This window comes from Myotis brandtii, unplaced genomic scaffold, assembly GCF_000412655.1.
Source record: "Myotis brandtii unplaced genomic scaffold, ASM41265v1 scaffold154, whole genome shotgun sequence".
NCBI lineage: Eukaryota > Metazoa > Chordata > Mammalia > Chiroptera > Vespertilionidae > Myotis > Myotis brandtii.
In genome coordinates, this window is record NW_005355584.1 from 9358165 (window position 1) to 9368118 (window position 9954).

The window sequence follows — 9954 nt, forward strand, 5'->3', positions numbered from 1 at the left end:
GGGGGAGCAGGACGAGGGTTTTGCCTTAAAGTGAGCTGTAAAAGAGAAGGCAAAAGTAAGGGCTGAGAGCAGAGAAGTGGAGGTGTGCAAGCCTCAGACCCCAAGCGACTCCGAGGACCCTGGCGCTCTCAGCTGGGTGCTGCTGGACCAGGCGCCCTAGCGTTCTGGGCCTCTGAGTCTCAACTGTTAAACCGGACATGGGGCTAGGGCGTCTCTAAGGTCCCTTCCCAGCCCTAACTTTCTCTGATTCTAACCCTGACTTGTCTCGTGTGGATCAGGACTCCTGGCAAAAGGAAAAATTACTCCACAACTAGGACCTCGCTATAAATCCAGCTCTAGAAAGACACACACACAAAAAACGTTTCAAATAACCACAAACACTAGAACCCAGTGCATTTTAACTCTATTTCTCTTTAGAGATTATTTATTCCTTTAGTTACAAAGGTAATTGATTAGAGTTAGTGGTGAAAAAAAAAAGTGCTTGGGTCATTTGTCTTAAGGAGGAAGCATAAATCCATAAATCCTCTGGTTTCTAAGAAATAAAACTCTCTTCATTTCCAAAGTAGGCAGATCTTCCAAACAAGTCTTCTTTCTTCTTTCTAAATCTTTGTTCTTAGCCACCTAAAATCTGTGGCTTTGTTGTCCTGAGATCCATGTAATCTTTAAATAAAGGAGAAAAGACAGCCCCATTTTACTGTTCAGCCTGAGAAAACTGTGACCAGGAAGAAAAATATTTAGATTTTATTTTGAGTGGGTTTTTAACCTGAAACAAAATGATTTCTCATCTCCTAAAAGTGTATGTAAATTTATAAACTAGATGTTATACAAATGTACTATATGATTTTTAAAATATCTCTGGATGGCAAAAGGGACATAAGACCTTCTAGTAGCACCTTAGAATATATTACATGTGGATGACTCAGAGGCTGGTCAATCTTTCCCTCCATCATCCAAAACAGTAACATCGGCAATAATGGTTATGTTTCTGACATTTGTGGTTTCAAAAATAATGAGTGTTATTCAAATTCTAGTTGTTACCAAAACAAGGTAACAAATTGTTCAGTGATCACAAAGTATTGGAGGTTCAAAAGTTCATTCCAATTAAAAGACTCTGAGTAGTCTTCCAAAATGCCCACATGAAATTGCCTAGTCCAGGTCTCCTCCTCTCCTCCTCCTGCCCTCCCTAAATGCTCCCCCTCCAATCAGCCATCCCATGCTGGCCTGGGACTGGCAGAAGACACAGCAGCTCCTGCCTCACTCCTCCCCCAGCTCCCCAGGAACAGTCCTTGCAGTGGAGTGAGTTTGTCATGCTGACCTTGTGAGTGAGTGACCCACAGAAAAGGACACTGTGTGCGGACACTGGAGTTTTCTGACCTCATTTGCCCATGTCCGTATCAATGAGGCGGCCAGGGGGGAGGGGAGAGAGGAAGTGGGGAAGGGTGATCATGAGAACATGCAGGACAAGGGGTTGCAGCTGCTTTGGTGACAAAGAATAATTAGAGTTGTATTTCCTTAAAGAAATTGTTTTAAATCAAAGGTGGCCCTGGTGTTCACAACACTAACCAATCTCTCTTCTTCCTTCCTGCCCCATGTTCCCAGCCTCCTTTCTTCTTAGAAAGCTTCTACCACGTGGTCAGGACACAGTCTTCAGAGCCAAACCCGGGATTTGAATCTCACTTCTGTTTAACCTCTGTGGGCCACAGGTTCATCACCTACCAGTGGGAATGATAATAGTTCTAGCTCATAAGAGTACTAGAGATTTAAATCAGAGAACATATGACCAGACAGGTGCCTAGCTCTGCATGCAACTTTGCAATGTTTCCTTCCAGGGCTGTTTTATTCAGGTCTCCTCTCCCAGCTGGAGGGCTGCCGGCTTTACTGACTGCTGCTTCATGTGATCCCAAACAAGGATCTCACCTTGTCTTGTTGGGGAAGGAGGGGAATATTAACAGATTTGCATTTGAAAAGACGTCATGCAGAATCTATGGAAGTGTAGAATACTCAGGAAAATACCCTAATTGGGAAAGTTGCCATTTATTCAATACACCTCAATAAACACCAGTTCATACATTATTCCATTGAAACTTTACAATGGCCCCACGGCAAGAATTTCTACTCCATTTTATTGGGAGGAAATGAAGACAAAAGAGGTTAATAACTTTTCCCTGGTTGCACTAGTGTTGGAACACAATCACAAATAACACTGAATAGCTGCTATGTGCAAGGCATTAAATGCATGTCTTCATTAGTTTAAGGCTCATACCAACCCTGTGAGGTGGATCCCATTATCTCCCCATTTTACAGCTGAGGACCCGAGGCAGGCAGGATAAATTGCCTGCCCAAAGTCCCACGAGTATGCAGTGAAGTGACAGAGCTGCAGTTTGAGTGCAGGCTGGCTGGCTGCCAGCCCACCAACCCAACCACAGCACGTGCTGCCTCTGCTTGTCTGCCCGCTGTGATGGGAGAGTCCTGGCCACACAGAACCCCATTGCCAATGGCTGCAGTCACCATCCAGAATGTCCTTGAAACTGCAGATCTATTAAGAGTCAGCCCAACGAGAAACACAAAGCTGCCATTTATCATTTCTCTGTACTTGAATTTTCAAGACAGAATGATTGTTGATTTATCTTTGTTCTGTTTTCTGTTGTGTTTTCCAGGAGTCATAATATAACTTCCATGTCTTGAGAAAGGATGACCTTTTCCTGCCGTTTTCAAGGCCCTCCCCCCCTAGATATTTAAGAATAGGTGACCCTCAAAACTTTCCACAGAGCCTGAGCTGGCTCAGATGTGGAAGCTGTACAGAGCCCCTGTGTCGAGCCCACAATGAATCTTCCACAAGCTAAGGAAGAAGTTCCAGGGACCAGACGGGCTAGGGGAGACTCGACAAGAAAGGTTCCTCCCGAGCAGACAGAATATGGCGCCAACCCCGTGAGCCAGCCTCGGCCTCAACCCCAGGCCCTCACTAGGACTGTTGCACCTTGACCTTCAGCTCTCTAAAGTGCGCAGAAAAACATTGCCAACTGAGGCTTCCTGTTGTTCTTTTGCAAAGTGAGACATTTTCATGTTTTTTTCCCTTTTCTCCAAACAGGCTGTATTTAAACAAAGTTATTTAAAGCATTTCAAGGAAAAGTTTAACTCTTTCACCCTTCTAAAGATATTCTTCTAGAGTTGAAATACACAAACATTTGGTAACAATTTGATAAGGTAAAATGAATTTCCTTTGCAGTTGAGCATGCAATAAGATGGTCAACAAGTGTGATTTCCTGTCTTTTCATTTTATTGTGTTGTGAAGTTGGGACGCCCTCGGTTCACACATGCAGCCACTCTCTGAACCCAGAGAAACACTACTGAGCAGGGATTACATGAACCCTGTGAGAGCTGTCCCTGTTGACATATATCCCTAATAAGGAGATCATGACCTGTGCTTAGTGCTTAATCTACTTCAACTAACTTACAATGACTTAGAGCTAGGCTATCTGGACATAGAAGAGGTGAATTAATAATAGTAGTTAACTCTAATATGTGTCAGATGAGTACTTTACATGCACTAACTCATCTTCATAGCAACCCTAAAAAGTGGGTACTATTATTATCCCCATTGTACAGATGACAAAACAAAAGCACAGAGAGGTCAAGTAACTTGCCCAAAGTCACACAGGTATAACAGTGATGGAACTAGTATTTGAATTCAGGTATTCAGTCCTTGTCCTTAACCACTACCAAATACCACGTTCCCCAGTTTAATTCATATCTCAGTGGGAGTGAAACACAACACGGGCAGCTTAGAGGAGTGGGGAAGAGAACGGCTCTGCTGCCAGGCTGCCAGGTCCCGTGGTGACTCTGCACTTGTTAAATGTGCAATCTTGGCTCGGTTTCTTATCGTCCTGTGTGTCAGCCACTGTCAAATGGGGAGGCTCAGAGGACCTACCCATAGGGCTATGTAGGAAGCAAATGGTGGAAAGCATGAGACTGCTCTGGGAAGGCTGACCCTTTCTGAAACCCTGGGATCCAAGTGTGTTTGGAATTCAGAATTTTTCGAATTTTAGAAGAGAAGTTCAGTGCATACCTTGAATTATATAAATAACTCCTCCAGCAAGATCTGGGGGTCTTGGGCAGCATTCTGAAAGCAAACGCATGGATCAGTCTGTAGCAATCAGGGTGACTCCCTAAGTGAGCAAATGAAGATGATCATAGCCTCATATGAGTTCAGGTTTGAGCATCAATGAGTTTTGGAAAGAAAAAAAAAAGTTAAGTGTTCAGGGCATTTTGGGTTTCAGACATGGAGAGGAATTGAGGGTGTACCTCCGGTGAGGTCCAAAGCAGCCCAATTTCAGTGGAAGGCATGGAACCGGGAAGTGAAGGGAATCAAACGGCACAAACTTATAGTTAACAAATAAAGAAGTGTAAATTTTAAAAGTTCTCATCACAAGAAAAAAATTCTATAACTATGTGTGGTGACAGATGCTAACTAGACTTGCTGTGGGGATCATTTCACAATATATACACATATCAAATCCAAAGGAGAGCGGCAGGTCAGACCTGGGAGGCGACCACGAGGGAAACAGACACCAGGGGCCCAGGGAGGGAGAGTCCTGTCATCCTGATGGTAGAAATGAGTTCCAAAAGCCACAGCGAAAGGCAACAGTGTCTGCTCAGCCAACGAATGACAGGGATGAGGTGGGAAACAACGGTGGTCCTCCTGCACCAGCCCTGTCATCCGGAGAAATGAACACTTATTTTGGAATTAATGGCGAAGGCGCCTGCTAAGAAGTGGAAGGGGAGCACAGCTTCCTTCCTCGGCAAAGGGCTCTGTTTCCACCCCTCTGCAAACCAGAGGGATTTGGTGAGACTTTTCATGTGTGTGTTACTGCTCACCTCTAGTAAGCACTTGCTGAAAACCAGGCATCAGCTTGTGCTGTAGTTGCAGCATTTAATGCCCAAGTAAACCCGAGAAACAGGTATTGCCATTTTTATGGGGTTAAGGCTGTTCTGTAGGTTCTTTTGTCCAAGCTCTCGCAGCCAGCAGGAAGAGAACCGGGTCTCCAGCCACGTCTCCTAGCTGGGAGCTGGAGCTCTTACCACTGCACTTTACCAGGATGATGGCCAATGCCGCGGGGCTCACAGAGGCAAAGAAGTGACAGTAGGTGGGAGTGAGAGTGGCCGTAAGTAACTCATTTTCTCCTATTACTGTAATTCAGCTCTTAAAAGATCAGCCCTCCCTTCTAGTGAAAAGGGGGGGAGGAGGGAAGAGAACCAATGTACATACTGATTTTCAGCTCAGAAACATCGTGCCCGACAGCTAAAATAGACCTTTTTGAATCAGAGAGTGAGGCAAACAGAAGCCTTGGTTATTATAGTTAATTCAATTTAATTAAAGCCATAAAAGCAAACCACAGTTTTGCAGTAGGTGCTGACCATTCTGATTGCTTGGAGGACTCGGAGGAGTCCTGCTCTTAACTGATGGGCAGAGACCCAAGTTGCCACCATTACTCAGCCTCCGTTATGGGGCCTCTTTACCTTGACTCGGCCAGTCATTCTTTTGTACACTGTTTCTCTTCTGTGGTCTTTAATTTTGAAGGTGATTTGCTGTGGTTTTTTCCCAGTTATAATAAGAATTACACTTTTATTCCCTTTCCTTAAGAAGCCCAGAAAGCTGGGTGAAATTTTCCACTTCCTTTTCCTTTTCTGTTTTCTCTCCATCTCTGATATCCTGCCTCTCTGCTTCCCCACTCTCTTCCTGTTCCCCTTCTTGTCAGCCACCTTCAGCTGGCTCCAAACCTCCATCTCCATGGAAGGCCGTGGCCTCATGGGCAAGGCCGAGCCAGGCCCATGGGCACCCTGTGAGGATGCCATGGGACGTTGGTCAGCACTTCATCTCTGCCGGGCGCTGGTCTAGGTGCTGGGTATGCAAAGACAGTACCTGCCCCCAGCTGCTCACAGCCCCGATGGGAGAGGCACATAAGAAAGCAGGCATGGCAGTGCGGTGTGATACATGTCACGACAGATGTATCACCTGGAATTACAAGGGCACTGGAACAGAGGGACACTAACCCTGGACGAGGGCATAGCTTAGAAAGAGGCCTTTTTAAGCAGAGGATCATCAGGTAAGAAGGCCCAGGGGAGAGGGAGCCTATGAGCTTGCAGAGAACTGCTGCTTATAACCCTCTAGCCCTGTCCCCACTGCTGCCCAGTTTATCATCTATCTATCTATCTTTCTTTTTTTGTCCACTTGTATGTGGAATCTAATGAAGAAAATAAACTAACAAAGTGGATACAGACTCATGGATACAGAGAACAGACTGACAGCTGTCAGAGGGCAGGGGTTTGGGGGCTGGGTGAGAAAGGTAAAGGGATTATCATCTATCTTTCAAGCATATGGGATTTTTCTTTCTTGCCTCAGCCTTTGCTCATGCTTGTCTGGAGCACCCTTCCTGCCCTCTCCACCCCTCTTCCGGCTTATTCCAACTCACCCTGTAGGTCTCCAATTAAATGGCCCTTCCTCTGGCAGGCATCCCTAGCCCAGCCAGCCCAGGTGCTATTCTAGATGGCAAAGCTAAGGCCCGCTCTGTGCCCAGTCTCTCCCTGAACCTGAAACCCAGACAGAAAGCTCCAATCTAACCTCTGTGTGTCAGTTTCCCTGGCTAACAAGTAATGCTGATTTATTGATGCCATCTTCATGCTGGGCAGTGGACTAGGTGCTTCAGGCTCACTTCTCCCCACAGCAAAGTTCGTATAATTAACCCCTTTGTTGCCAGTAGCTGGGAACTCAGCTGAGCACACTTTTCCCATTCGTGTGTAATGCTGCTTCTTTCCTTCCATTAACCCTGACTCAAGCCTCAGCCCTTCCCCTTGTTATCCTGAAAGATCTGTTCACACCCAATCATTCACGAACTTAGAAACTTTACTGGAGACTTGAGGGGTCAAGAGGAAGAGGGCGTGTGATGCATACTGCTCAGCCTCCCACCTTTTTCTGGCCCTCCTAGCTGGCATCCATGTCTTGGGGTGTCAGCATCATCCCCCAAACAGGCCATAATAGCATTCCTACAGAGCACAATGCTCTCCCCAGGCATAATTCTGACTACAACTGAATTCAACTGCCCTCATCCTGTAACATATGGACGGGCCCCAAAGTAGAGAGAGGCTAAGTAATTTGCTCAAGCTCACTCAGCGAAAAAGAAGTATAATGGGCAATTGAGCCCACTCTCTAATATGTCATGCTGCCTCTTCATGACTGAATCACCTGCCTGGCACCTCATTTCTTGCAAAATGTAGGCCCTTAGAGTCTTGCCCCTGATTTCATCCCAGCAGCTGGATCCAGTAACTGACTGAAAGCTTCCTGACCCCTCCACAGACCACACCCCCCAACAGGGTCTCTTCCCTCACCTCCTGCCCTGCCTCTGCTCTGCCCACCTCCCTGCACCATATTTCCCGCTCTCTGATGGGGACAGAGTGCTTGGCCTGCCTCTAGTCTCCTGCTCCCACATTCTCCATCTGACCAATTGGGCTTCTTCCCATCACCTAGAGCTAGAGCCCCTCTGCCCACTGGGTCACCTCCTGTCCTGCCAATGCCTGTGGTCAGCTCCCATGGGGCCTTGCTGATGGTATGCACTGTTTTCAGAAGACAATGCGTCCTCTCATCTCTTCCTCTCTTATCCTCCCTCTTTGCCTATCACAGGCAAAGAATGTCTGCCTAACACGAATGACTTTATTTCCCACTGTTCCTAATTGCCAAGGTGCTCTAAGGAGGGCCTCAGAGTGTTTCATGGAGGAGCTGAGATATGTCTGCCTCCCATTTCTCCACTTTTGCTCCATATCGGCTGAGAGGGCTGCTACCAGAAAACATTGACTGATTCATTTTCTCCCTGCTCCCTCAGACATTCCCATGCAAACCTAAAAACAGGAACTCATTTCTGTTCTCAAACTGAAAGACAAATGCAGACTCAGCATCTGAGCAAGACAATGGTGGTCCTGCCTGTGTGCAGACAGGTGTGAGGCCTCAGCCTCTGGGAGAGACAGGAACAGTAAGGAGCTGGAAGGTCGTCTCGGGAGAGGGCTGGTATGCATTTAATGTCCAGTGGGATGGACCACTATTGTCACAGGTATCAACTCTGAATATAATAATAGGGTTAGAATTCTCAGACTATCTGGCAACCAGTTGGGGCTTTCCAAAGGACCTCACGCGGCCCGCCAACGCACGTGTCCCTGGACAGCCAGCGGAGGGGTAGAGTTCACCACACAGGCAACAAGGCCCCCAACATCCGGAGACTGCAGATCAAATTGAAAGTCACCCCTGGGGGCTCTTAGCCTGTGCTGAAGAATTGTGATATATGCAACTCCATGCGTGAGCCAAATTACGCAATAACTCCGGTTTCTCACTCATTTTTTCCCCTCCTCCTCCACAAAGTCTTCCCAGCCTGGCCCCACCAGCCTGGCTTCTTCCTCCTCTCAGTTTCTGATTGTCAGCCATAGGCACTTAATCAGGTACGGTCATGTGGCATTGCCAGCATTCTATATGAAACCCTTGCCTACTGCATTTTTCTTTAAAGAGGAGTATGTGTGCGTGCGTGCGTGCGTGTGTGTGTGTGTGTGTGTGTGTGTGTGTCCTGGTGCAGACGCGCCTGTTGGGAGCAGTGGGTGAGCTCTGCAGAGTGTTGAGGAGACACAAGCTTGGAGTCAGAGACACTAGCTCCTCATTCTGGATCTGGCATTAATGGGGACTCTGGGTAAAGGGTAAGTCTCTCAGACTCGCCTGGAAGATGTGGTCAATAACAAGAGTGGAAGGAAATGGTCACTTTTTCAAATTTGTCTGCCATGAGGGAATTCCTGTCTCCTTGTCCAGAAAGAGTTGGCAAGGAGTAAAGCAGGCTTTAGAAATACATTTTTAGAGACTCCTGGGAAGCAAGTAAACTAGGAAATGTGATCAGGGTAAGGGTATGAGTGGTGGTAAAAGAAGTAGATGATAGATTAGATAGATAGATAGATAGATAGATAGATAGATAGATAGATGGATAGGTAGATACAAACATACATACATCGATACATACAGATGCTGCTTATAAGCAGAATTAATAAATAGTTGTTTGAAGAAGCTGGAAAACCAGGAGAGATTCCTGAAAGGACCCAGAAAAATCTCCAATTAAGAGATAAAATTAAGAAGCTCACCTGATTTCTAGAAGGTGTTCATCAAGATATCAGAGGTCGCCCTGGCCGGTTTGGCTCAGTGGATAGAGCGTCGGCCTGCGGACTCAAGGGTCCCAGGTTCGATTCCGGTCAGGGGCATGTGTCTTGGTTGCAGGCACATCCCCAGTGGGGAGTGTGCAGGAGGCAGCTGATCAATGTTTCTGGCTCTCTGTCCCTCTCCCTTTCTCTCTGTGAAAAATCAATAAAATATATTTTTTAAAAAAAAGATATCAGAGGTCATCCCCTCAGACCACAACTCCTTGGGTTTAAAACCAAAAGATCCTGCCTGGAGCCCATGAAGTCACAGCCATTGAGTGAAGTGAAAGGTAATAGTGGCTACAAAAAGATTTTTTAATTCAGTATAAGTGAGGAAATGGATGTCTGAATCTCACCTGCCCATGCCCACTATCTGCTCACCCTCTATAAAAAGCTGTGTGGTCAAAAATAGAAAATGACATGATGGGTTCTTCCCCCCTCTGCCTTCTCTGCTCCCTGCATCAATTCAAAGTGGCCTGTCTCTCCTTCTTGGTTCTTTATTTGTACATATCATAATATTGACCATAGTTGTGTACATTGTCTTGTGTTTGTCAGAAAAATAGCCCCTGAGTATGTCCACATCCACATCCCCAGAGAGACTTTGGAGATGTGTTAAGGACCCTGAGATGGGAAAAGTTTCCAGAATTATCTGGGAGAGCCCAATCTAATTATGTGAGGAGGAGAAGAAGAAGAAGAAGAAGAAGAAGAAGAAGAAGAAGAAGAAGAAGAAGAAGGAGG